The sequence below is a fragment of the Ictidomys tridecemlineatus genome, chromosome 7 (genome assembly GCF_052094955.1).
Source record: "Ictidomys tridecemlineatus isolate mIctTri1 chromosome 7, mIctTri1.hap1, whole genome shotgun sequence".
Taxonomy (NCBI): domain Eukaryota; kingdom Metazoa; phylum Chordata; class Mammalia; order Rodentia; family Sciuridae; genus Ictidomys; species Ictidomys tridecemlineatus.
The window spans coordinates 105,662,040-105,688,566 of record NC_135483.1 but is presented as its reverse complement, the minus strand read 5'-3'; the positions used below and the strand labels follow the sequence as shown (position 1 = coordinate 105,688,566).

The window sequence follows — 26,527 nt, the reverse complement described above, 5'->3', positions numbered from 1 at the left end:
TGCATGCATGCACAAACACGTGCATACACGTGCACACTGCACACAATAGTTGATGAAGAAACTGCCTAAGCCCCAAACATGGAGGAAAGGCCCTCAGCCAAGGCCACTCCCTTCAGAGTGTTGCTGGGCTCTGCCAGCAGGGTCCCCAGCCCCACTCAGGTCACAGATGCTGCTTTGAAGTCACCCTGTATGTGGGATGGTGAAAGGGCTAGAGTTCCTTGGGCTGGGAGCTTGGCCAGCTCCATAAAGCCCTCTGTTTCCCAGCCTGTTCTAAAAGGTGCTCCCTCCCCATCAGGACACAGCAGCACATTGAGAACAGGTGGCACCCCCATGTGCCTCACAGCCCAGCATCTTCCTGGAGTTATCGGGACCCTTGCTGAGAATGTAAGGCACCTGCAACTCTCCCCAGACCTTAGTACGGAGCTGCAGGTGGGGGAGGTGCAGGATTCTTACAAATCACACAATGAGGTGGAGTCAGTGAGCTCCCCGCACCCCCAACCTGTCTCCAGCAGTCAACCGGCCTGTGCACCTGGCCAAGCCCCAGAGGCTGGATCCAAGCTGCTCATCAGAACGGTCTCTCTCCTCTGCTGTGTACCAGGGAGGTGGGGAAAGGCCTGGCCACTTCCTGATGCATTATTTATTAGGAGCGCATTAACTGTGGGTGACATCACAGGCATTCGAAGGTAATTTGTGGAAAGTATTGTTAAAGCAATTGATTTGCAGATTCCTTGACAGGGAAAACCAAGCACCAGAGCTGGCAGAGATGTGACACGGAGACTTTTTTTTTTTTTAATGTATTTGGGGATAATTGATTGAAAGCTAAGCTGTGTAGCCAGTGAGAAAATGAGATTATTCTGTCTGTTATGCAAAGAAATCATATATTGTACAAAACAGCAGGATGAAGAGCCGTCAAGGCAGCTGGGAGGAACTTGTTCCTTCTGGCGGAAGGAGGGGGCGATGTCTTTCTTTCCCAAGTCAAGCCCTTCACATTCCCTTCAACCTGAAAGCTCCATCCCTCCTCCCCCCTGTGTCCCTTCACCCCTCCACCTGCCCCCCATGAACCCTGAGCTTCAGTCAGACCCCTTCTTTCCTTATACCCCCAGTGGGGCTTCTGGGTCCTGAAGATCCCCATCAACAGTGACATCGAGGATGTGAAGGACCACACTGGCCAGACTTGATTCTCAGACGTTCAGGGCCACCAAGGCAGCAGCTGGAACAAGGGAGGTGCAGGGTTGGGGAGCTCTCCCTGTTCTGCATACAGCAGTCAGCACCCCACACTGGACCCGCTCAGACCCCCAATAATCCATGCAGTACTTTCCTAGCCCACAAAACTGGCTGCCACTTCCTCCTCTGGACTCTCCAGGCCTCCAGGATGGCTGCAGCTCCTTTGCAAAGCCACAATAGTGTCCAACTGCCCTCAACTTCCCCCACACATACACCTGCTCACACCTTTGTCCGTGTCAGCCTAGCTGCTGCCATGCCCCCCACGTCTTGTCTACCAAGCCAGCACAGTGTCATTCAAATGCTTCCTCCTCCAGAAAGCCTTCTCTGACTGTAAGGTCAGGCACCGGTGACCAAAAGAAGGCAGGTTAAAAGCTGCTGGTAAGGCTTTATTGAGATTCACTCCTGCCGAGACCCTCCAGCCCAACAGAGCGGATCTCGGGGAGTCGTACCCAGGCTCAGCCAGATTGGAATTTCATCAGGCTTAGGGCAGGAAGGGAGGGCTTGGGACAGGAAAAGGAGGTTTTTAGGGTCCCTTGTCCTCCTGGGGTTGGTCGGGGGATCTTGCTGAGCTCCATGTCCTTCCAGGATTGGTCAGGAGACCCCACTGATTGGCAGGTGTTTATCACTGCTTGTCTGTCGGCGCCTGATGGGTTGTTCATTTGCCTGCGCAGGTTGCCTGGTGCATTTTTCCCTTAGCCACCTCAAAACCAACCTAACATCCCAGCCTTTTGGATGATACAGGGCGCTGAATTCCATCTGGCTACTTCCTGCTGGCTAGGGGCGCTGGGCGGAAAGGTGTGGCTTGGGTGTCAGTGTGGTGGGGAGGTGACCGTAGGGGTGTAGGAACATCTGCTGGTAGGTCACTCTGGCCATCTCACCCATGCACTTTTGGGCAAACCTGAGGAGGCAGGGAGCAATCATTAATAGAAATCCTATTACCAACATAGGAGTGAGAACGGGAGTCAGCCATGAAATGAGGGCAGAGTTTAGCCAGCCTGGCCAAGGGTCATTTGATTGTTGCTGTTTAAGTCTTTCACCCAAACGATAGAGGGTGTCGACATTCTTTTCGACCAATCCAGTTTCATTGATATAGTAGCAGCATTCTTCTTTCAAGAATAGACATGGTCCTCCTTTGTCTGCCGTCAGGAGATCTAGGGCTTGAAGGTTCTGTAATGAAACTTGGGCAAGAGATGTTATTTGCCTTTGTAGGGAAGCGAGAGAGGCGGCTGATGCCCCTACTCCTTCTCGAAATTGTTGTTCAAGCTTCTGAGTAGCAGTTACTGCATAACCAAGTCCTCCTGCCCCGAGTCCAGAGGCAGCGAGGGAGGAGGCCAGGGAGAGTCCAACTACTACTGGTAGAAAGAGGGCCCTTCTTGTCCTGGAAAGGGGGGTGGTGACATACCATGTTAATTCAGCCTCACTGTACAGAGTTAAGTGGGGGACCAAGGTGGAAGGAACACAAAAAGCAAAAGGCATGTTGAGGCTTAGATTTTTTGTTAGGGTACCATTGCACCAGAAAAAGAACCCCGGCGGAGCAAAGGTTGGGGAAGAGATTCGAATGATCTGGTCACAGGGTACCGAACCAGAGGAAGTATAGCAGCAGGGGAAATTCCCTGGTGAGTTATGAAAAAGAGGTACTTCCTCAAAGGCTGGAGAGGGGGGCCCTTGGGATATGGTTGAGGTATTGAGAGGAAGATCAATGGGAATTGCAGTTAACAGAGTACGATCCAAACCTGCACAGAGGAAACAGCCTGAAATGTTACTAACTTTGGATAAATTGAGGAGCTGAAGGCCCTGACGTATTAGGACCATCCACGAGAAAGGGTCAGCTTTAGGATGGGCAACTGCATTCAGTTGGTGTTGGAGTTCTTTCTCTGGCTCCTGGATGGTTATGTGAACTTGAGGGAACACTTGTACATAAGTTCTCCAGATTCTGATAGAGGCTGAGGGGAGCTTGGCAAAACCCCAAGAATAAAATTTACCATCAACACCGGAAGCCCATTTCGGGTCCCATGGGTCCCAAATAGTTAACTTGGTGTGTGCTCGTTTCTCATAGCAAGGCTTATCTAGGAAGCGTTTTTTGCATGAATTATAAGGGCACCCGCCATAGATGTCAGGCCAGCGCTTACAAGATTCCTCAGTTTGGTCTGATATGAAGCATAGCATTGCTGCACACAGGTGGGACGAGGTGGCCCTGTTGAATCCAGTAATGTTAAGGGTGACCGCTCGATTGCAGCCAGTGGAAGGGCAATCGCCTTGACCCATAAACTGAGAGCGGGTGGTGCCGTCCTGGTGCCATGTCGCTTGGATGTAAAAGTGCCATCTGTGGGTTGGGATAGAAGCCTGAGAGAAATTAATAATTAGTAAAAGAAGAAGAGGGTTAGTGAGAAATCTTGAGTTTGATTGGCCCTGGCATGATGGAAGTCCAGGACTGGACATTTGGAACAGGCACCTTTTTAAGGCAGGAGACATGGTACCCGGGGGAGTGGCCCAAAAGCTTGGCCACCATTGGGGTAGTAAGTATGACTGTATGGGGTCCCGTCCAGCAAGGTTTCAATGATTGAGGATGCAGCTCTCAGTCAGATTTGTCACCCATTTGAAGAGGGTCCAATCCGGTTTGTGGTTGCGCTGGATTTGAGGCAATGGATGACCCAGGAGAGCAGCAGTCTGCGTGTTCCCTTAGGAGTTTGAGTAGAAGTGTCAGATAGGGCAGGCAGGACACAAGGGGAGGAGAAGTGACTGGAAAGCTCTGGCTGATTAAGAAAGGGCACCCACAGAGTAGCTCAAAGGGGCTCAGACCTGAGGGGGCTCTGGGGACTGCCTGAATTTGGGTGAGGGCCAATGGAAGGAGATGGGCCAGAAGAGCCTGAGTTCAATAGCAAGTTTAGTGAGATGATCCTTGAGAATGCCGTTAGCCCTCTCAACCTTACCCAAGGATTGGGGCCGGTGTGGGATGTGGAGCCTCCAAGTGATGCTAGGCCTTTGGAGACTAGTTGAACAACCGGAGAAGTGAAGGCTGGACCATTGTCTGACTTGATGGTGGTGGGAAGTTCCGAACCTGGGAATGATCTACTGGATGAGGATGGAGGTGACGGTGTCAGCGGTTTCCCTGGATGTAGGGAAGGCTTCTATCCAACCTGAAAAAGTATCAACCAAAGTAAGTGGGTAGCACAGCTTTTTGTGCTTAGGCATGTGAGTGAAGTGGATCTGCCAGTCTTCGCCTGGCTAGTGGCCCCACATCTGACTCGTGGGGACTTTAGATTTGATGCCCCCTGTGGGGATAGTGTAGAGCAGACAGAACAAGCGGAGTGGACCTGCTGGAGAGTGGTTCTCATCCCTGGGAAGTAAAAGAGGGGTTGTAAAACTGGAAAAGGGGTCAGGGAGGGTTTAGGTGTGGGCAGAGTCTCTGGAGCCAGAGGAGTTGGTCATGAGTCGTAGATAGCAGGAGAAGGGGGAGGGGAGGGTGCAGGTGTGGGAGGAGAGGAGGGAGAGGATTAGCCTGAGTAGGTGGGCGGGGGGGACAGAAAGGTGGGGCTGAGAGCAGCTCCGGTGGATCTGAGAATGAGGAACGAGATGTGAAGAACAATGGGAAAGGGGTTTGGGATTTTCCCTCGCAAGGAAAACTTGAGCAGTAGAACGGGTAGAGCAGAGGGGAGGACAGGAGCGAATAGCCCAAAAAGCCTGTAAGGGACTTCTGCCCACTTTCCTGCCTGGTAACAGAAATTGTCCACATCAATGAGGATTTGAAATTCAAAAGTTCCTTCTGGGAGCCATTTTGATGCATTGTCTATGTACGAAGCAGGTCTTGAGTGAGTCCTAATTTGGCAAAAGGCAACCCAAAGGAGTTTGGGGGTCTAAGGAGGACTCAGTGTTTCCCATGACCTTCCAGCACCCTCAGGGGTGGGTGGGAGCAGGAAAAGGTGTCCCTAATTCTGATCACACTCATGTGAGGGCTGGGGCAGGGGTTGAGGCATCCTTGCAACTCACCGGGGACCCAAACGGATCAGAATGAGGATTGGAAGTCTCTACAGTTCCCAGGGCCTTGAGCCGAACAGGCAGGGTCTATGGCATATGCATGACTTACAGATAGACCCCCTGGATGGAGAGGGGCTGGAAGGTCAGGGGAAACAAGGGAACTTACCCCACTCCTGTCAGCCCAGATGAAGGGAGAGGGAAAGAAACAGCAGCTTAGGAATTTCCTGGTTCATTTGAAGAGGAGGGTGGACTTCTACCCCAGATATAAGATATGGGGGAGGCCCGAAAAGCCCACCTGGGTTTTAGCACCAGATGTAAGGTCAGGCACCAGTGACCAAAAGGAGGCAGATTAAAAGCTGCTGAAAAGGCTTTATTGAGATTTGTTCCCAAGCAAGACCCTCCAATCCAACAGAGTTTGGGATTGGAATTTTATGGGGTTTAGGGCAGGAAGGGAGGGCTTAGGACAGGAAAGTGAGGTTTTCAGGGTCCCTTGTCCTCCTGGGGTGGGTCAGGGGATCTTGCTGAGCTCCATGTCCTTCCAGGATTGGTCAGGAGACCCCGCTGATTGACAGGTGATTATCACTGCTTGTCTGTTGGTGCCTGATGGGTTGTTCTTTTGCGTGTGCACATTACCTGGTGCTTTGTTCCCTTAGCCACCTCAAATCAACCTAACACTGACTATCCAAGCAGACGGTATCAAGTGCACCCTCCCTCCCAGCACCCATGTGTTCCCTGTAGGCTCTCCCTCTCCTGGATTATGAACCCAGAGTTTGCAAAATGGTAAATGCAAGCCTGCCATGAATCCATGCCACAGGAATAAAGGAACAAATGAATGAACCACTGCCAGATTATAGTCCTGGGTCCTTTGATTTCTCCCACGTCTGAGGAAGTCCTAGGCCATGTAGCCTGATTCATGGTGGGCTGTGGGGAGGCAAGGTCCAAATTTTACCAGCTGTTCGCATTGCCCGGGGGTCAAAGGATCAATCAAACCTTGAGCTCCCTGATCAGATGATCTCACAATCACAGGGAAGCCTGGTTCGAAAGAAATCAGAACCAACAGTCTGAACCCAAAGCACATGCAGAACATCATTAGGCTTAGCCAGCACCCCAAGCCTATAGATTTATCCAGTTAGAAACAAAAAAAAAAGTACCTTTGAGTCCGAACAAGTTAGTCCTACCACTCACCTAACTCACCTAACTAACTGTAATCTTTGGCAAAGCCTCATTAAGCCCATCTTTCTGCCTATCGAATGGGAGTCGTATTAGCCCAACTCTGAAGATGGCCATGAGGATTCCATCTGCAATGCTTTGAGAACCCTCCTGTTCTGGCTCAGTGTGGATTAATGGAGGTCTAAACAGATCAGGTGAGGTATGAATACTTGACCCACTTGCTCTCCCTAAGGATATGTCAAAGGACATAATTATAGCACATTTAAAGATCTCAATTGGCTTTACTTGCAGTTCTAGAATTGAGCTGAGCAGCACTTCATTCCATAAAATAGAATGACTGATCCAATGATCTGAGCCGAGAAGCCCAGCTTTACAGACAGAAAAGGCAGAAGCCCTTCATACATCTTGGAGATTAGTGCTCTACCTGATGTACATGTGGCAAAAATTTGCTCCCAAAAATGTAGGCTCTCTCTTCACCTCATTGATTGTTTCTTTTACTGAGAAGAAGTTTTTTAGTTTAAATCCAACCCATTTATTAATTCTTGATTTTAATTCTGGTGCTTTAGGAGTCTTGTTAAAGGAAGTCAGAGCCTAATCCAATGTGATGAAGACTTGGACCTACTTTTTCCTCTATTAGGCACAGGATCTCTAGTCTAATTCCTAGGTCCTTGATCCACCTGGAGTTGAAGTTTGTGCATGGTGAGAGATAGGGGTTTAGTTTCATTTTGCTGCATATGGATTTCCAATTCTCCCAGCACCATTTGTTGAAGAGGCTATCTTTTCTCCAATATATGTTTTGGCACTTTTAAAACTTAACACCAAAAAAACAAACAACCCAATCAATAAATGGGCTAAGGAACTGAACAGATATTTCTCAGAAGATGACATACAATCGATCAACAAATATATGAAAAAATGTTCGACCTCTCTTACTAGAGAAATGTAAATCAAAATTAGAGAAATGTAAATCAAAACCACTCTAAGATCTCATCTCATGGCAATCAGAATGGCAATTATCAAGAATACAAACACCAATAAGTGTTGATTGAAACTGGCCTGTTTGGGAAACAAGGTCTGTTACTTCTCTCTCCCAATTTCTCCTGAAGGTCAGCTAACAGCTTCCCTTGGGTTTGGTAATGTGGACGTTTAGCAGGACTAACTCCACTTTGGTTTTTAGTTTGGTCTGTTGGGTCCTAGTGCAGGACCCTAGTCCATCAATGACCTTCACTCATGTTTATTTAACAAGTAGAAATTCTTGCTATGACTTCTTCTCCCAGTGGCTTTATTCATAGAATCACACTGAGAATATCCACTACCCTTGTTTAGATTTTCATTCCTATTTTACATATTAGGAATCTGAGCCTCATGGGATAACTTAGTTGCTCAAGATTACTTGTTAAAAGGGTTCTGGCCAGACCTGGCCATACCAGTACCCAGGATCATTGTTCCCTAGAAGGTAGTTCCTGCTCCCCTTAAGGGGAACTGGGGGAGAGCAAGGTTTGTTAGAATTCTCTCAGAGTCCCCAGTGCAGCAGCCACAGTGGAAGGGTTGAGCTATGACACTGTCTCCTCCAAATATTCACATTTTCCAGCTCACCCTGTGGCTTTACACAGTAAACCTGACTCTAGGGTAGCAGGAAGGAGGCTTCTCCAGGGAACTCATGCTGGAGGGCCACCAACTGTCAGGGTTTGCCTGGGGGTGAGAGGGACACAAAGGAGGAGAGCCCCCAGGCAAACCAGGACACACTGGTCATGTTCATCCTAACCACCTTTAAGAAGTTGGAAAATGCATAATGGTGCATTCAAAATATTTTGGTAACAGAGACACATATCATTAGTCCCATTCACTTTAAATAAGTCCACATTTTCTAAGGCAACATCTGGAAAACAGAGCAAGAAAGCTTCTCCTTTTTTTTTTTTGATTGACACATAATAATTGTACATATTTATGGCATACAGTGTGATATTTCAAACATGTATATAATATGTGATAATCAAATCAGCATAATTAGCACCTCTATCACCTCATTTATCATTTCTTTGCTTTCCTTTCAAAATCCTCTCTTTTAACTATTTTGAAATCTACAGTTAGTTATTAACTATAGTCACCCTACTGTGCTATAGAACACTAGAATTTATTCCTCCCAACTATAATTTTGTACCCATTCACCATTTTCTCCCTATCCCTGACCTCGCACCCAAGCCTTCTGCCTCCCAGCCCAGCATTGTTTCATGAAATGAAGCATCCCCACCCTTCCTCCTCCACCCAGAGCATCAGGGCCAACACCTGAATTATGAGCATAAATGTCTAGCAAGACTCATCTTAAGGCCTTCCACAAATTTATATCATCTTCATTTCTTCCCCTATATAGTGCTTGGAATTCCACTGAGAAGGGCTTAATATGCAAATCACTCACCTCCTTTAAACAAGATAATCATTTATTTACTTTAGTCCTAAATTTTGTCCTTTGTCATGGAGAGTCCCTTGGAATTTGAGATTTGGTTATGAGATAAGGTACAAGTTTTAACTGCATGGGCCCCCAAGGAAAATCTATAGATCTTTATTATTTGAGGGTTTAGGGTCAGGCTTAGAAAAGCTATTATCTAGCATATACCCTTCCCAACTGCAAGTTTCCAAAGCTCAATTCTCAGCAACACAGCTCCTTAACACTCAACCAGAACCCCAGGGCCTTCTCAAGCCAGTCCAATTCCACCTAGCTTCACTCATGGCTCCTGAGTAGCACACCCTGGACTAAGCTTGGAGAAATAAAATGGTACTGTGACAGGGACATCGGAGTGTCTCCCCATGTAGTGGAAACACAGTTAGGTAAAGAGTAGGAAGACATAACAGCACAAGTACAGGGAAGACAGGCTAGGAGAGACACTGATCATGCAGCCTTGGGCCAAAAGAAAAAGGAAAGCTGTGGGAGTTAAGTACTTTGGCCCAGATGTGAAAGATCTGCAGCCCTGTAGGCAGAGAAACCCCCCTTCTCCCCACAGCCAAGGAGGTCTTCAGGCTACACAAGCCACACCTGCCTCCAGGATGCCCCTGCCTGAGGATGAGAGGATTAGAATCAAAAGAGTAGCTTCCTGATTGAGTTCTCTCACCTACCCACCTACGATAGTTGAAAACAACATGGAAGCTCATTGTGCAGTGGTTCAAAACCCATCTGAGTTCCAGGTCTGGATAAGATGGAATAAATGTATTTGTCGCCGTTCCTCCCACAAAGCACAGCTAAAAACCCTCAGCGTTGTACATAAACCAAACACAAGAAGAGGCTGGAAAGCAGAGAGAAGAAGGGTTCCTCCAGAGACAACAAGCAGTGAGGTCCCAGGGGTGTTTCAATTTGGTTGGTTGGGGGATTTTTTGCCATATACATTTCAGATCGTATGCTGATCATCTGGGAGTGTCATCAGGCTCCATATAACAAAGCCCTATGAAAAGCCAGTTCTCCAAAGGACCAAATAAGGCAGCATAGCAAGACTCATAACTTTCAGACAGTCATTGCTTTACTCCAGCCAAGGAAGAAAACCTATCTACTCCCACCAGTGAAGCTGGAGACTCATCCCCACCAGGAGTGAAGGTTGCCCACCCTGCTCATGGTGTCCCTGGAGCCGGGAGGGATCCTGGATTTCTACCCCGACTTGGTGTGATCAGATACCCTTCTCCCTCCTTGCTGAAGTGGTGTCAGGAGACACAGTGGGCTGCAGCTTCCTCCACCACCCAGCAGTGAGGAGGCCACTCCCCACTCTGCAGCAGGAGGGGGGACCAGAAGGGAACAGTCAGGAGGCACCCAGGCCACCCATTTCAGCAGTGTCATGGCCTCTCTTCTTGACAAAGCTGTCCGTGGAGGCCAAAGAACCGGAGTCCAGGCCCACCTGAAAACAGAAACATCCTCCTTCTCCACAGAAGCAGAGCCCAAGAAGCCCTGATAAAAGAGAGATTTAAATAAGATCTGCAGGCTTCCTAATACCCCAAAGGCCCAGGGGTCAAGTGAAAATCTGAACTAGAATGAGAGAGACAATAAATGGATGGTGTTTGGTCAGCTTTTTAGCTGCTGTGACTAAAGGAGCTGACCAGAACAATTGTAGAGAAGGAAAAGTTTATCTAAGAGCTCACCGTTTCAAAGGTCTTAAGACCAGCTGCATTCCTTGGGGCTCCAATGCTGAACATTATGGCAGAAGAGTGTGGCAGAGAGAAGCTGCTTACCTCATGATCAAGAAGCAAAGAGAGACTCCACTGGCCAGACACAAAATACACCCCAAACTACGTCCCAACACCACCCCCTCCAGCCACACCCCACCACTCAGTTACCACTCAGTTAATCCCTATCAGGGGATTCATTCACTGATGGGGTTAAGATTCTTAAAACCCCATCATTTGTTCTCTGAATCTTCTTGCATTGTCTCATACATGAGCTTTTGGAGGACGCCTCACATCCAAACCATAACAGATGGCAACACTGATATGGCACAGATGCTGGAATTATCTAATAAGGGTTTCAAAGTAGTCGTAATAAAAATGCTACAATGATGCATTCATGATCACATTTTCAAAATGAGAAAATAGAAAATCTTGCAAAGAAAAAAGAACATCTAGAAAATGGAAATATTAGACCTGAAAAATACAATAACCGTAGTGATAATCTCAATGGATGGGAAAAAGTAGAAGATAGAGGAAAGAAGTCTCCATGAACTTGAAAGTAGAGAGAAATTACCCAATCTAAATAGCAAAAAGAAAATAGATTGGGGGGAAAAAAAGAAGAGAGCATCCACAGACCTATGGGACAATGAATGACAAAACAGTTAAGATTACGTCATCTGAGTCCGAGAGAGAGAGGAGAGAGGATGGGACCAAAAATATATTCAAAAAGTAAAGGCCAAAATATCCACAAGTTTGGCACAAGATGTAAACCTCCACATTCAAGCAACTGGGCAAACATCAAGCAGGATAAACACAAAGAAATTATGCCGTGGATGTCTTAATCAAACTTCTGAATACCGAAGACAAATTTTAAAATCTTGAAAGCATCAAGAGAGAAAAGACACCTTACTTTAAAGAAGATATAACCTGAATGAAAGATGATCTCATCTTAGAAACTATAGGAACCCCAAGAGGTAACTCGATATGCCTCAAGTGCTGAAAGAAAAGAGCAATAAGTTTCTTGACAAAGAAACAAAATGATTAAAACAAAATGATTAAAGAAGGCATCTTGAAAAATCAGAAAGAAAAAAAAACAGAAAAAGTAAAAATATAGGTAAACAGAAAAACTCATCCTGAGTTTCCAGTTGGCTGAAGCAGAAATTACATCATCGACTGACATGGTTCTTAAGGTATGTAGGGAAAATGTTTAAGACAATTACATTCTAAATGGGGAAAGTAAAGGGAAATAAAGGGACTTTCCCCAAACGAGTAAAATGACAACACCAGGAGACTTAGAAATATATAGCAATAAATCCTTACATCAGAAAAGAGGGAAAGATGATGTGTTAGTCACTTTCCAATGTTGTAACTGAATACTGAGATAATCAACTTATTCGAAGAAAAGCTTTTATTTGGCTCACAGTTTGGCGAGGTTACAGTCCATCATCGATTGGCCACGTTGATGAGGCAGCACATCATGGTGGGAATGCATGGCAGAGCCAAACCACAGACATCCCCATCAGGAAGCAAAAAGAAGGAATGAGGAAGGAGCCAGGGTTCCACACTCCCCTTCCAAGACACATCCCCAGGGACCTAAAGACCTCCCACTAGGGCTCACCTCCTGAGCTTCCACCTCCCCGCAGCTGTGCTCCAGGTAGGGGACAAGCCTTTCACACATGGAAGCCTTTGGGGGACCCTTCTCCAAACCACTGCAGATTTAAAACAATGAATTCAGATCTGCCTTAAGAAACTAGAAAAAGTAGAGCAGAATAAACCCCAGGCAAGCAGAAGGAAGAAACTACTAAAGGCAAGAGCAGAAGTCAATGAAATTGAAAACAGAAAGCAATAGAGAAAAAAAAATCAATGAAATGAAAAATGAGTTCCTTGGGGAAAAAAAATCAATAAAATTAACAAATGTCTGCCAAGACTGACAAAGAAAAAGGGAAAAGTTAGAAATTACCAATCAGGACTGTAACAGGGCTGTCACTGCAGGGCAGTGACATTGAAAGAACAGCAAAGGAACAGTAACACGAATAACTTTACATACCAAAAAAAACCACAACTTCAATGAAACAGACCACTTCCTCAAAAAGCACAAACTACTACAATGCCCTCAGTATAAAATAAATAATTTGAATAACCCTATAACTCTTAAAGAAATTGAATTTGTAATTTAAAAGCTCCCAAAAGGAAATCTATAGGGCCAAATTATTTCACTGGGTAATTCTACTGAATACCTAAAGAATTAATGCCTAGTCTTCCCTTCAATAGATGAATGAATTTAAAAAATGTGGCATATATACACAATAGAATATTACTCAGCAATAAAAGAGAATAAATCATGGCATTTGCAGATAAATGGATGGAGTTAGAGAATAGAATGCTAAGTGAAGTTAACCAGTCCCCAAAAAACCAAAAATTTTTTTTAAATTTTGATATAAGGAGGCTGATTCATAGTGGGATAGGGAGCAGGAGCATGGGAGGAATAGACTAATTCTAGATAGGGCAGAGGGGATGGAGGGATTGGAGGGGAAGGGAGAGGGTATGGGGTTATTAATGATGGTGGAATGTGATGATCATTATTATCCAAAGTACAGGTATGAAGACATGAATTGGTGTGAATATACTATGTATACAACCAGAGATATGAAAAATTATGCTCTATATGTGTAATAAGAAGTCTAATGCATTCTGCTGTCATATATAAATTTAAAAAAGAAACTTAAAAAAAAGAATCAATGCCTGTTCTACACAATCTTTTCCAGGAAATAAAACAAGAAAACATTTCCCAACTCACTTTATAAAGCCAGACCAAAATAAGACAGAGAGAGTAGTCAGACATGCATATCCAAGGTTTCAAGCCTGTGAATTCACCCAAACACAGATTTAAAATATTTGAAAACAAATTGTGTCTGTATTGAACATTTACAGACTTTTTTCTCATCATTATTCCCTAAACAATATAGCATACCAACTATTTCCATAGTATTTACCTTGTATTAGGTACTATGAATGATCAAGAGATGATTTAAAGCATATGGAAAGATACGCATAGTTTGTATTCAAATAACCTGTTGTTTCTCATAAGAGACTTGAACATATGATGATTATGATATCTGAAAAAGGACCTGGAACCAATCTCCTATGGATATTAAAGAATGACTACACAGAGAAAAGTATTCCAATATCCCTTACATACATAGATATAAAAATCCTTAACATAGCATTAGCTAATAGAATTCAACATCAAGTTATAGAATTCAGCCACAAATTAAAAAAGAATTGTATATCATGATCAAAGGGGGTTTATTCCAGGTATGCAAGGCTGATACAACCTTCAAGAATCAATTAATGCAATCCACCATATTAACAGATGAAGAAGAAAAAACATATGTCAACTGGTGCAGGAAAAGCACTTGTCATAACTCAATAACATAAAAAAAATAGAGAGGGAACTTCCTCAACTTTATGAAGAACTTCTACCAAAACACCTTCAGCTAATATTAAATTTAATGATGAAAGACAGTATTTTCCCCTTAAAATTGTAACAAGACAGGGACGTCCCTTGCAGCTGCTGTTCAGTATAACTCTGGAAGTTCTAGCCAGTTCAAATAAGAGGAGAGGGTCAGGGAGGAGAAGGATACAGATCAGAAAGGAAGAAATAAAGTTACTGGCAGATAACATATTTAGTAAGTGATCAATTTAGAGAGGCTCATGGATTCTATAAAACAAATCCTAGAACTAATTTCAGCAAGGTTTCAGAATAAAAAATCAGCATATAAAGATCAGCTGTATTTCAACTAGCAATGAACCCATGGAAAATGAAACTAAAAATACAATACTATTTACAGCTTTGAATTTTTTTTTTTCAGTACTGAGAATTGAACCTACGACCTCATACGTACCAGGCAAGCACTCTAAAACTGAGTTATAGCCTCAGTCCTAAAATACATGTAAACCTAGTACAACATATACTTAGCTGAAGATTACAAAACACTGATGAAAGAAATCAAAATCTAAATAAGTGCAGAGACATACAGTGTTCGTGGATGGAAATGAATCTTAACTGAACTGAATCATTTATCAAAAGTACTGATTTCATCCCCAAATGTTCTACAAGTCTTAATGCAATGCCTATCAAAATCCCAACAAGAATTTTTGAAGATATAGACAAACGTACTCCAAAATTTATGTGGAAGCTCAAGGAATCGGCAGTAACAAAAATAATTTTGAAAAGAAGAATAAAGTGGGAAGAATCACTGTATGCAGTTTTAAGTCTTAGATAACTATAGGAATGAAGACTTTGTTGTGTGGGCAGAGGGACAGACCTATAAATCAGTGGAACAAAATAGAGAAACCAGAAATAGCCCCATACAAAATAGAGAAACCAGAAATACAGCCAACTGATTTTTGACAAAGGTACAAATGCAACAGAGGAAAGGTAGTCTTTTCAAAAAAATGGTGCAGTGGAAATTATATATCTACAAACAAACAACAAAAAAAATCCTGACCGAAGCTTCACCCCCTTATACAAAAATTAACTTCTAAATTTTTTAGAAGAAAACATATGAGAAAATCTTCAGGTACTAGGGCTTGGTGAACACTTCTTAGACATGACACCAAAGGTCCACAGAAGAGAAATATTGATAAATTAGGTGCTATAGTTTGGATACATGTCTTTCCAGACAGTGGAACTATTGGGAAATGGTAGAACCTTTAAGAGGGGGTCCTACTAGGAGGCAGTTAGGTTACTGAGGGTCTGCCCTTGAAGGGAGTACTCTGACCCCAGGCCCTTTCTTTCTCTTTTGCATCCCAAATGCTATGAGGTGAGCAGCTTCCTCCACCACTTGCTCCCATCATGATATGCCTTACCCCAGGACCCAAAGCAAGAAGCCAATAGATTGTGAACCAAAAGCTCCATAACTGTTAGCCAAAATAAATTTTTCACCTTTTAAGTTGGCATATCTCAGGTATTATGTCATAGTAACGGAAATACATTCGACTACACCAAAATTTCAATTTTTATTCGGTGAGCAACCCTGCTAAGAGGATAAAAAGAAAATATTTCCAAACCACATGTCTCATAAATGGCTTGTTTCTAGACTATGTAAAGAACTTTCTTTATGTATAATCTATAAAACATGAAAGTTTATAAAATTTATATATGTATATATATAATTCATCGAGCTTCATATGTATATAAATCTATTTCTAAAACTCAACAGTAAAAATAAAAGTAATCCACTTAGAAAACAGGCAAAGAGCAGGAAGAAACATTTCACAGAAATATCCAAGTGCCGAATAAGCTCACAAAAAGATGTTCGGCATTGCTAACCACTGGGGAGCAACAGATCAAGACCACAGTGGTGCCTGGCTCGTCACTCCCTCCTGGGTCTCCCTGTTCACACACAGTGCTACAGTTTGAACCTGCAATGTCCCCCCAAAGGCCAAGGTGTTGAAGACTCGGTCCCTAATGCAGCCATGTTTGGAGGTGAGTTTTTAGGCAATGACTGGATCACAAGTGAATCTGCAGCAGTCATCTCCTGAAAGTCAAATCACACTGCTCTTCCTGTCCCCGGGCACAAACAGAACCCAAGAGGATGGTGTTTGGTTCAAAGCTTTGGCTCCGTTGTGTCAAAACCTCCAAACACACAAGCTAAAGTCCCAGGTGGGCTCAGAGTGTCCTTTGCGCTCCAGTCTGGCTGGCTGACAAGGGTGACTTCACAGGTGTCAGCCTTCCCAGGCTCCGCTCTCCTTTTGACTATTTCTTCAGTGAAGAAGAACCTGGCCCCAGCAAAACACCTGTGAGTTTCAAGTGGTGAACATGCAATCCTAAGACGGCTTGGCTGTGTTTCCTACCCAAGAGGGAAATAGGCTAGAACTTAACCAGATGTGCAAGCCCCTCAAAAGGAGCAGCCGGTCCCACAGGAAGTGGGAGGAGAGAGGGTGCAGGGGTGCACAGAGTCCCCATAACCATTGGCTCTTAGGAACAATGCAGTCCTACCTGCCAGAGAGAGTGCTGGCCCTTGCACAGGAGACAACTCAGTCCATCTCCTGGCAGAGTCTCCTAGCTCCGTAACTTTGTGATCCTCCTTTCCTTCCTCTCCAGACTGGCTCATTGCTCACAATCTTTGAGCATCCAACCCCACCTGGAAACAAGCTGGAGCCGGTTATTTGCAGGCAGTAAAATAACTTCCTGGAATTAGAATTACGCATTCTTTTCCTTCAATAGCATTCATCAGGCACCAAGGCACCCACTCTGTCTGGTATTTTTTAATCTCGTGGTTTTCCAGGTGAGAATTCTGAGGGCAGAGAATGCAGGCCACTGGCCCTGGTCCCAGGGCTGGAGAGAGGCAGAGCTGGGAAATGGACCCTTGAGGAAACCCCAAGACCTATCCAGTGGCCTTGACCCTGGGGGAAACAAGCAGAGAAGGAGGGATGAGTCCAGACCCCCCCATCCCACCCCCACAGGGTTCCTGCAAATGCCCTGATCACCTTCCACTCAGCAGAACCTCTTAATTTGACAGCTTCAATATGCAAAGGGACCCAATTTTAGAATATTCATAAGACGAACATATGCACTGTCCAACCAAAACCTGTATGTAGGTAATGGTTAGAAGTATTTTTAAAAATCCTTTGCTTTGAAAACTCCTTACGATAAAGTACTCTTCCAAGCACTTAAAGTATGAGCCCATGTCCTACCTTTTTATTTACTGCTGCCTTCTCCGAAAGCCCCTGTGAACCACGGATTAGACCCCAGTGTAGAGGACCCCCAGGCGGGGATCCTCCTGAGCTGCCCTGGTGCTTGTTAATTATTGAGCTCCCATATTAGTGCCAATCGTGCCTGACTTCCAGAAAAGGAGGGAAATGAATTTTTATTTGTTTGACTTAATTTAAACATATCCAATATGTGTTAGGCCCATCTGTAACAGAAATTAACCAGCTTAACAGCTTCCCCACAGGAGAGGGAGGAAACCCTTGAGAGTCTGCAGAAAAGCCTGCCTTATAGCTAAGATAATTTGTTATGTCCTTGGTTGAAAGCATTGTCGTTCAAAAATCTTCTCAAATCAGTTACTTTCACATTGTTTAGTCCTCAAAAAACATGTCTTGTGCATGACCTCATGTGACTTTTGCAAAAACCCTGAAGATATGAAGAAACATCTCTGATAGAGGAGAGCACCAAGGCTCAGAGAGGTTAAAGAATATGTCTAAAATCACACAGCTAAGTAACACCCTTAGGATGGGGTCTCCTTCTTCCACACATGGTGCTAGTCCTTGGCCTGCCTCCTCACAGTGCCTTAACAGTCTGTCCTTGGCATCAGCTGATTTCTTTGTGATCATCAGCTGATAGCTAGCCATCCTTCCAGTTCTGCCATCACAGGTAGAAGAGCTCTGGCAGCCATAGGGAGATCAAGAATCAAAAACTCCACTAAACTAAACATTGCATTTTAGTCTCCCAGATTCTTGTACATTGCCAAGGGCAAAGAAGAGAATAATTTACTTGGTCCAATCCTCCCTTCCAACTGGTCTCATTAGCATGTTGATGGCCTTCCCTTTAGACTCAAGGGGATTTCTCATTAATTAGCACATCACTATGGCTCTGAACTCCTTAAAGCAACAATGGAATGATGTCCCGAAAGGTACAGTGGACTCACATCAGTGGACCTGGAAAGAAGCTAAATCAAATTTGTGAGATCCCTTCCAAATCTAAGAACAGAAAAAATTACAACCAGAGCAAGTTGCACCGCTGAAGTCGGAGGAGATGCACGGTCTAGCCATAATATTTTTGCTTACTGCACCTGGGAAGGTATGAAAAAAGAATGAACTCGGGGATTTCTTGGAAGGAAAGTAAATGGAGACAACATCTAGAGTGCAGTGCTCCCAAGGATCCCGATCACATGTTTGAAGGAGCCAGCAGGACAGATCTGCAACTTCAAGTTTCTGGGACATAGTAGGTATTTAATACACAATTACAAAATTGAATTGGGTTAAATTAGAAATGTGGAAATAAAATTATGCGGCAGGAAAAGCCTAGAAGAGAAGAAAGAGTGAACGTGTAGGTGGGAACAGAAAGCCCCAATCAAGAGGGAGTAAGGTGGGTAGGTCAGTCCTCTAAATGCTACAGACCCAGAAAAAGGGAGCCTAGGAGGAAAGTCCATTCACAGGCATAGGCTACTACTAGAAGCTTATCTCTTCCTCCTTCGCCCTGGGTTCAGATAAAAAAAAAAAAAATTAAAAAAAAAGTTCCACTGAGAATCAGCAACATGAACCCGAGACCCCTTTCAGATTGGAAAAATCACATTACCCTTCACAGCCGGTCTAAAAATTAACATAAAAATTAAATGACAAGCTCGTGATGTCCCTGGGGCACCTGGCAGAGGCAAAAACTAAATCTGGAGGGACACAACCTCAGTTTAGTCCATAAGAGATTCTCAAAGCCACTGCGAAGATAAACTCACAATGAAAAATTACAAAACACACAATTGGATCATCTAACACAAATGAAAATCAGCAAACAGGAAACAGAAGTATTAACCCAGACTATGGGATAATTTGATTATAAGGTAAGTATATTTCAAACTATTAAAGACAGAAATGAATTTTTTAAAAAAGCTGTTTTTTAAATGAATGGACCAATCTGAAAAATTACACAAAAGGATCTCAGTAAATAAAAAGCAAAGGCACTAAAATTAAAAACTCAACCAGTGCGTAGCTTAAACAATAAATTGAAAACAGCTGGAGTTAGATCTGAAGCAATTAAACCAGGAAACGCAAAAGAAATAAAGAGAAACTAGAAATGCAAAAACAGAGAGTTAAGAGGTATATGAATTGAATGAGAAAAATCAACAAATTGTAGAAACCTCAGAAAAAGAAAGCAGAGAGACTTGGATAAAAGAAGTATATGAAGAAATAACAGCCGAGAATATTCCGATATGATATTGCTCCACGTACTCATGAATCAAGACTCCCAAAAAGGATAAATAGAAATAAACCCCCTCCAGAAACATAATACTATTACAGAATCAAAATATAAAGCTGTGATCTTAAAAGTAACCAGGAAGAAAAGACAGATTACCTACAAAATAAGAATTGAAGGAAGAGCAATCTCCATCATAGAACAATAGAGACAACTGAACAGCTTTTCAAAGTGCTAAGAAAAATACTCATCAGTTAACAGTGGGCTGAATGAGTCCACCAGTCATAGACCCTCACCAAAGAGTACTGAAGAAAGAACTTGGAGAAGAAAACTGAAGCAAGAGGATTTTTTTTTTTGAAGCAAGAGGATTTAATGGACACAAAGAAGCAATGATAAAGAGAATGGTAAAGAAGTTTGAAAATCTATTCAAGCATTGATTGTATAAATAATACATGGATTATGTAAATCTGTATAACACTGATTTGGAAATATAAAAAAGTGGAACTAAAATGCTGCTTGTCAATAACACCTAAGGGGCCAGAGGTGCAGCTCAGTGGTAGGGCACTTGCCTAAGCAGCTGTGAGGACCTGAGTTTGATCTCCAGCATTGGGGAAAAAATAATGAATAATATTTTGAAAATAATATATATGGTGGGAGAGATAATCATTTCTCTGTGTTGCTCAGGAGGATTAGATGCAGGCTGCTAGCCCCAGACTCCTAGCCACAGCCCTACATTGCCTCCCAAATATGGAACATGCACTGGCCTCATGAATTTCCTTCCTTGCTATAAGCTCTGACTTAAGGTTAAGGTATAGATTAAATGTCTCTTTCCAAAATGCCTGGGACCAGAAGTGTTTGAGATTTTAGATTTTTTCAGATTTTGGAATATTTGCATATGCATAATGAGATCTCTTCAGGATGGCATTCATGTCTAAACACAAAATTCATTTGTATTTTCATATATACTTCATACACATGGCCTAAAGGCAATTTTATACAATATTTTTAATAATTTTGTGCATGAACCAAAGTTCCATGGTGTGGAATTTTCTGTTTGTGATGTCATGTTGACTCTGAAAATTTTTTTAGATCTTGGAACATTTTGAATTCTAGATTTTCTGGGTTAGGGATGCTTGGTCTGCACTAAAAAGTAATTTATCCATCTGGAAAAGGTTTATGAACCATTAGTTGCTTCAATCAAGAAGCCAATGCCTGTGTATTCTAGCCACATGCATCATTTCCCAGATAGTAATCGTGATGCTAACATACTGCAAGCCACTTCTTTAGTATGTCATTACACATTATCCCATTTAATTTTTCACTAAACCTGCAAGGCAGGTTGCATGATGACTCAAACAAGAGAGATAACCTGCCCAAGGTCACCAGCCAGCAATCACAGGTCTCCTGTTGTTTTTAGGAGGCCAAGCTGCCCTGTCAGAATGGAAGTTCTCCAGAACCTGCAGATTTAGCCTGGAAGAATCCCAACACGTGTCAAAGCGGACTCTTGAACAGATCCCTCTGCTAATTGCTGATTGAGTCTGTGGGGGGCGGGGGGGCTCTATAGGTCTCCTTTCAGGCAAACTGCACCCACTCCTATCAGGGAACTCAAGGGATATCCAGTACAGGAAAGATCAGGTTAAATATAGAGAGAAAAGACAACACCTAGAGCTTATGCTGGGAACAGTCAGAGTGGAGGGTCCCAAAAGGAGAAAGCAATCACACCAATCTCCCCTGCTGAGGAAAGATAGTTGAAGGTCATGTACCACAAGAGACACAGAAGGAAAACATCAACTCACAGGGAGCACGGTGTTGTAGTTGTAGAAAACATCAACTCACAGGGAGCATGGTGTTGTGGTTTGGATAGAGATAGTTGAAGGTCATGTACCACGAGACACAGAGGGAAAACATCAACTCAGAGGGAGCACGATGTTGTGGTTGTTAAAAACATCAACTCAGAGGGAGCACGGTGTTGTGGTTGTTGAAAACATCAACTCACAGGGAGCACGGTGTTGTGGTTTGGATACGAGGTTTCCCCCCTAAATCTCCTGGTTCTGCAGGAGTATTCAGAGGTGGAATGAATAGATCAGGAGAGCTGTAACTTAGTTTTCTTTTTTTATTTTCTTTTATTTATTTTTTTTAATATTTGTTTTTTAGTTTTCGGCGGACACAACATCTTTGTTTGTATGTGGTGCTGAGGATTGAACCTGGGCCGCACGCATGCCAGGCGAGCGCGCTACCTCTTGAGCCACATCCCCAGCCCTATAACTTAGTTTTCTATTCAAATTTTAACTGACTGCCTGGGTGGTAGCTCTAGGCAGGTGGGCCATGTCTAGAGGAGTTATGCTTTGAAAGAATGCATCTTCCCTGTGATCCCTACACCCTCTTTCCTCTGCTTCCTGACCCTACCATAAGCTGAGGAGCTTTCTTCTGCTGGGCCTTTCCTCTGTGATGGGCTGCCTCACCTTGGGCCCAGAACAATGGTGGTGGCCATCTTTGGACCAAGACCTCTGAAACCATAAGCCCCCCATAAACTTTCCCTCCTCTAGATTATTCTTGTTAGGTATTTTGGTCACAGCAATGAAAAAGCTGAACCAAAACAGTCAGTCGGCCTGAGAAGCACCTGGCCAGTTGTTAAAGTACAGTTTCCCAGCTTAGGACCTTTAAAAAAAAAAAAGCATTTCTCCTTGGAAAGGGACTCCCTTATGAGTTCCTTGCGGACAGCAGTGTGGCCAGTCCATCTCCACGCCCACAGGGTCCTCTCCGACACTGACTGGTCATAGGTACGCAGCAAATGCTGGCTGAATGCCCATGTCGCTAGGAAGGAGCCATCCTCGTATCCAGCCTAAACGTCCACTCCACAAGCATCTGTAAGAGGGCTGGGTCCAGCCAACAGAGTCCCATTCCGGGTGGGCGGGACACCCTCAGGGCTCCTCAGCCACAAGAGGTTCTTACAACTCACACAGCTGATCTCGTCTCCATGGACCCTTCTGACTTTTTTTATTATTTCTTTTTATTTTCATGGTCTAGGAAAGAAAATACTATGCATTTGTTTCTTATTAATTTACACTCAAATCATTAAAAACATTTCCCAAGAATCTTTCACATCCACCAAGCTCTGTTTTTTTGAACCTCCTATAAGTCATTTTAGTACTCTTTTCCCAAGGAAGAGGAAAATGAACTTTTGCCAAGAATAAACTCTTTACTGTAATTTCAGCTCAGTTTTTTTTTTTGAGTCCCAGGCTCATTAACTCTCCAGCAGGGCTTGGACCAACGGAGAAAGGAAATTTTCCCCCAGCCCCAAGTCTCCAAATAATAGCTCAAGATTGTAACCAGCATGACTTTCCCACACATACAAAGCCAAACAAAACTGGGAAATAAAGATGAGATATATTTCCTCAAACTTGGCTTCTATCCCCCATCCAATGGGCCTCATCAAAGCCACCCAAGAGATCCTCAGGATTACTCTAATCCTGGGTGAAAAGTTTTCAGCAGAGGTACCTCAGCACCAGGAGTGATTGAAAACCCTCCATAGGGGATGCCCAGGCTCCATCAGTATAGGCAGTGCTGGTCACAGAGTCACCTGGGCCCACCACATCCACAGGCAGAAGGATTCTAAGCCAGCGCAAAGGAAAACTGTCCATGTCCGAAACATTAGGGAATTCTGCTTTGTGCATATACAAGGGAGCATGGCAGGGAAGTAAACCAGCCACCCAAGATAGTACCAATGTCAAAAGGCATCTGGAAAGTAATGGGAAACTGTAGGTGATTTTGCAGGTGCAATGAGGTATCATATGATGTAATGAATACGGAGCTGAAACCATCCCTGGTTGGTGCATATTCAGTGTTATGGACCAAATGTTTATGCCTCCTCCCCAAATCCATAGGTTGAAGTTCTAACTCTCCATGTGATGGTATTTAGAAATGGAGCCTCGGGAGTGAGTTAGTGTTCGAGAAGGTCATGAGGGTGTGGCCTTGTGATGGGATTAGAGCCCTTATAGGAAGAGACACACACTGAGAAAGCAGCTGTCTGCAAGTCAGAGAGTGGGTCCCTATGAATCCTACTAGTTGGCACCCTGATCGTGGACTTCCCAGCCTCCGGAACTGTGTGAAAACAAATGCCTGCAATTTAAGCCTCCCAGTCTACGGGATTTTGTGGGCAGCCTGGGTCAATCAATTTTTCATCACTTTGACAAAAATATCTGACAAGGACAACTTAGAGTAGGAAAAGTTGATTAGGGGCTCATGGTTTCAGAGGATCAGTTTATGGTGGACGGTCTCCATTGCTCTGAGCCCAAGATGAGGCAGATCATCATGGTTAGAAGGAAATGGTGGAGGGGTGATACTCCATTCATGGTGGCCAGGAAGCAAAGGGAGAAAGAAGGAGGGGGTCACAAGGAAATGCACTCTTCCAGAGTATGCCTCCTGGGATCCACCTCCTCTAGCCATGCCCCACCTGCCTACAGTTACCACCTGGTTAATTCAGTCAAACTAGGAAGGACTGATTAGATTACATCTCTCATAATCTAATCCTTTCACCTCTGGATTTTCCTGCATTAACACATGAGCTTTTGGGGGACACCTCATATCCAAGCCATAACACAGCCCAAGCAGACAGTCTGAAAGTGTTAATTCCTACAAGGGTATCCCAAAGTCCTAGATGTCGCAAACAAGCTGTCAAGATCTGAGAAGGAGAACTGCTGGCTGGTCTGGCAGAACATGGCAGTAATTTTGCAACCTGTTCATCTTCTGCCTTTGTTTTCTGGTCCATTTCACTCCACTCAGTGAGGATGGCTTTCTCCCCTCAAATGTCCCCTCCTCGTTGTCTACCATGACTTTAAAAACCTCTCCTCCTTCATAAAGCACTCAAATCATCTAGGTCTCTTTTCAGTATGTTTCAGGGGTGCTTCCCCCAGACTACAGCTAAAAGCTTTCCTTCCAACTTCCTCTGAAACCTACCAGTGCAGAGGTCTAAACTCTCCCCTTAGACGGTTGATTCTATAGCTCTGAGAATCTGTATTTTGGTCAAGGGCCACAGATACTTCTGGTGAGGGACAGCTGATGAGGTGGAAGCTATAAAGCCTTTAGAACCACATAGGCCTGACTTTATGTCCCGGCTTTGTCATTTATGAAATGTATGACCCTAGGCAGTTATTCAACCTTATTGAGACTCGATTTCCCCACACCAACATTACATTAGGAAAAAAAGGAACCCTGAATTCACTGTGTTTATTGCTGGAATTAATACCCTATTTTTTCAGACAGGTATTGTGCAAAAGAGATTTCCTGGGTCCTTCTATGTTCAGAAGTGTCTTTATTCTGCTTTTGTACAAAATTGGTTGCTATTTCAGTTGGGTATAAAACTCAAGATTCCTAATTAATATTGTATCCTTGTTCTTTGAAGGCTTTGTTCCATGTCTTCCTATATCAGTTTTGTTCATGAGAAGATTGATGTTATCTGGTTCTCATTTTTTGTAGAAAAAGGTTTTTTCTTTACTTGGTTTTGTATTTTGGAGCTCTTTCAATATGCATGGCCAGATGTGAGAATTTCTTTGGTTGCCCATTTGTTTTTGTCTTGTTTGGTATTTACTCCACTCTTTCAACCTAAGGTTTCAGATCCTATCTTGCTATTTCATAGTATTCTCATATATTTTTGTTTAACTGTTGCCTTTCCCCCTCTGTGTCCACTTTTCCCCTCTTGAACATCTATATGGAGGAATGCTTCAATTTCAGAACGTATCTCCATGTCTCTCAACTTATCTTTCGTTTTCTATCTCATCATCTCTTTGGATTGCAGTCCAACTTGATGCAATATATACACATTCCCTAGCTATCTTGTTTAATGCAGATCCTGAGTGTTTTTAACAAGCTTGTTGGTGGTACTGATGCTATCAGTCTATGGCCCACATTTTGAGTAGCATGGCCCTAGAACATTTTCTCAGCTTAATATGATAACCCCAAGCCACTCTTCACCTCAGCCTAGCCTACTATTCAACAGTATGTTGGATTTCTCTTTCCTAAGATCTCTGAGTTTATTCTTTTTTTATACCTTACTGTTCTTGTTTGTGGATATATTACACTCTTCTCTCTCAGGGAATAATAATATTACTCTTACATTTAATGTTCTCATCTTCTTTCTTTATTAAATAATTTCTCTGGGAATTATTTTCTGTTCATATATTTATCTCCAATGCTGGTGTTCTTCTGATATTCCATGATTCTTAACTGTGTATTCTACCAATCTTGGTAGATGAGATGCAATTACACTCTCTGCTTCACAGTGTAAGAAGTCTGCCTGGGGCAGATGTAAGAGTTTTTCTGTGAGGAAGGAAGATCAGGAAGTATCATCAGGAGAGGATACCCCTATATCTCTTTTTCTAAATCTTGGTAACCGTGTTTGTTGTGAGTTGAACAGTGTCCCTTCAAAATTCTTATGTTGAAGTAGTAACTCCAAGTACTTCAAAATGTGACTTTATTTAGAAATAAGGTTATTATTGAAGCAATTAGTTAAAATGAGGCCATACTAAAGTAGGTTGGGCCCCTAATCCCTAATGACTAGCATCCTTATAAGGGGAAATTTAGACAAAGACATGTACACAGGGAAAAGTCCATATGAAGATAAAAGCAGAGATCAGGCTTACCGAAGCCAAGGAATACCAAAGATTGTCAGCAAACCACCAGAAGCTAGGATAGAGTGTTATGGTTTAGATACAAGGTATCCTCCAAAAGCTCCTGATAATGCAGGAATATTCAGAGGAGAAATTATCGAATTGTGAGAGCTGCAACTAAACAGTCCATCCTAGACTGATCTAGAACTGCATGATAACTGTAGGTACATGGCTGGAGGAGGTGGGTCACTGGGGTGTGCCCTGGAAGGGTACATTTTCCCGATGGCTCCTTCCTCTTTCTCTCTCTGCTTCACAGAGAGATGAGCATCATTCCCTGGTGCAGAGAAATAGAATCAGCAGACCATCAGCTGAACCTCTGAAACCGTTCGCTCTAAATAAACTTTTCCTCCTCTAAGTTGTTCTTGTCAAGTATGGGGGTCACAGAAATGAAAACAGACTCAGACAGAGTAGCAGGGGACAGATTCTTCATCAT

The 26,527-nt window shown here is 43.5% G+C and overlaps 1 long non-coding RNA gene across 2 annotated transcripts; it reads right to left on the bottom strand.

The window, feature by feature from the left end:
• Positions 1-1,589: 1,589 nt before the first annotated feature.
• LOC144365524 (uncharacterized) lies at positions 1,590-17,150 on the bottom strand. Of its 2 annotated transcripts, XR_013424051.1 has the most exons (3): positions 16,517-16,700; positions 4,155-4,361; positions 1,590-3,567 (listed from the first exon to the last, which is right to left on the bottom strand). It is a non-coding gene; the product is annotated as an uncharacterized LOC144365524 (long non-coding RNA). The 2 variants fall into 2 exon arrangements; XR_013424050.1 differs by having other exon boundaries at positions 1,590-4,361; positions 16,517-17,150.
• Positions 17,151-26,527: the final 9,377 nt, after the last annotated feature.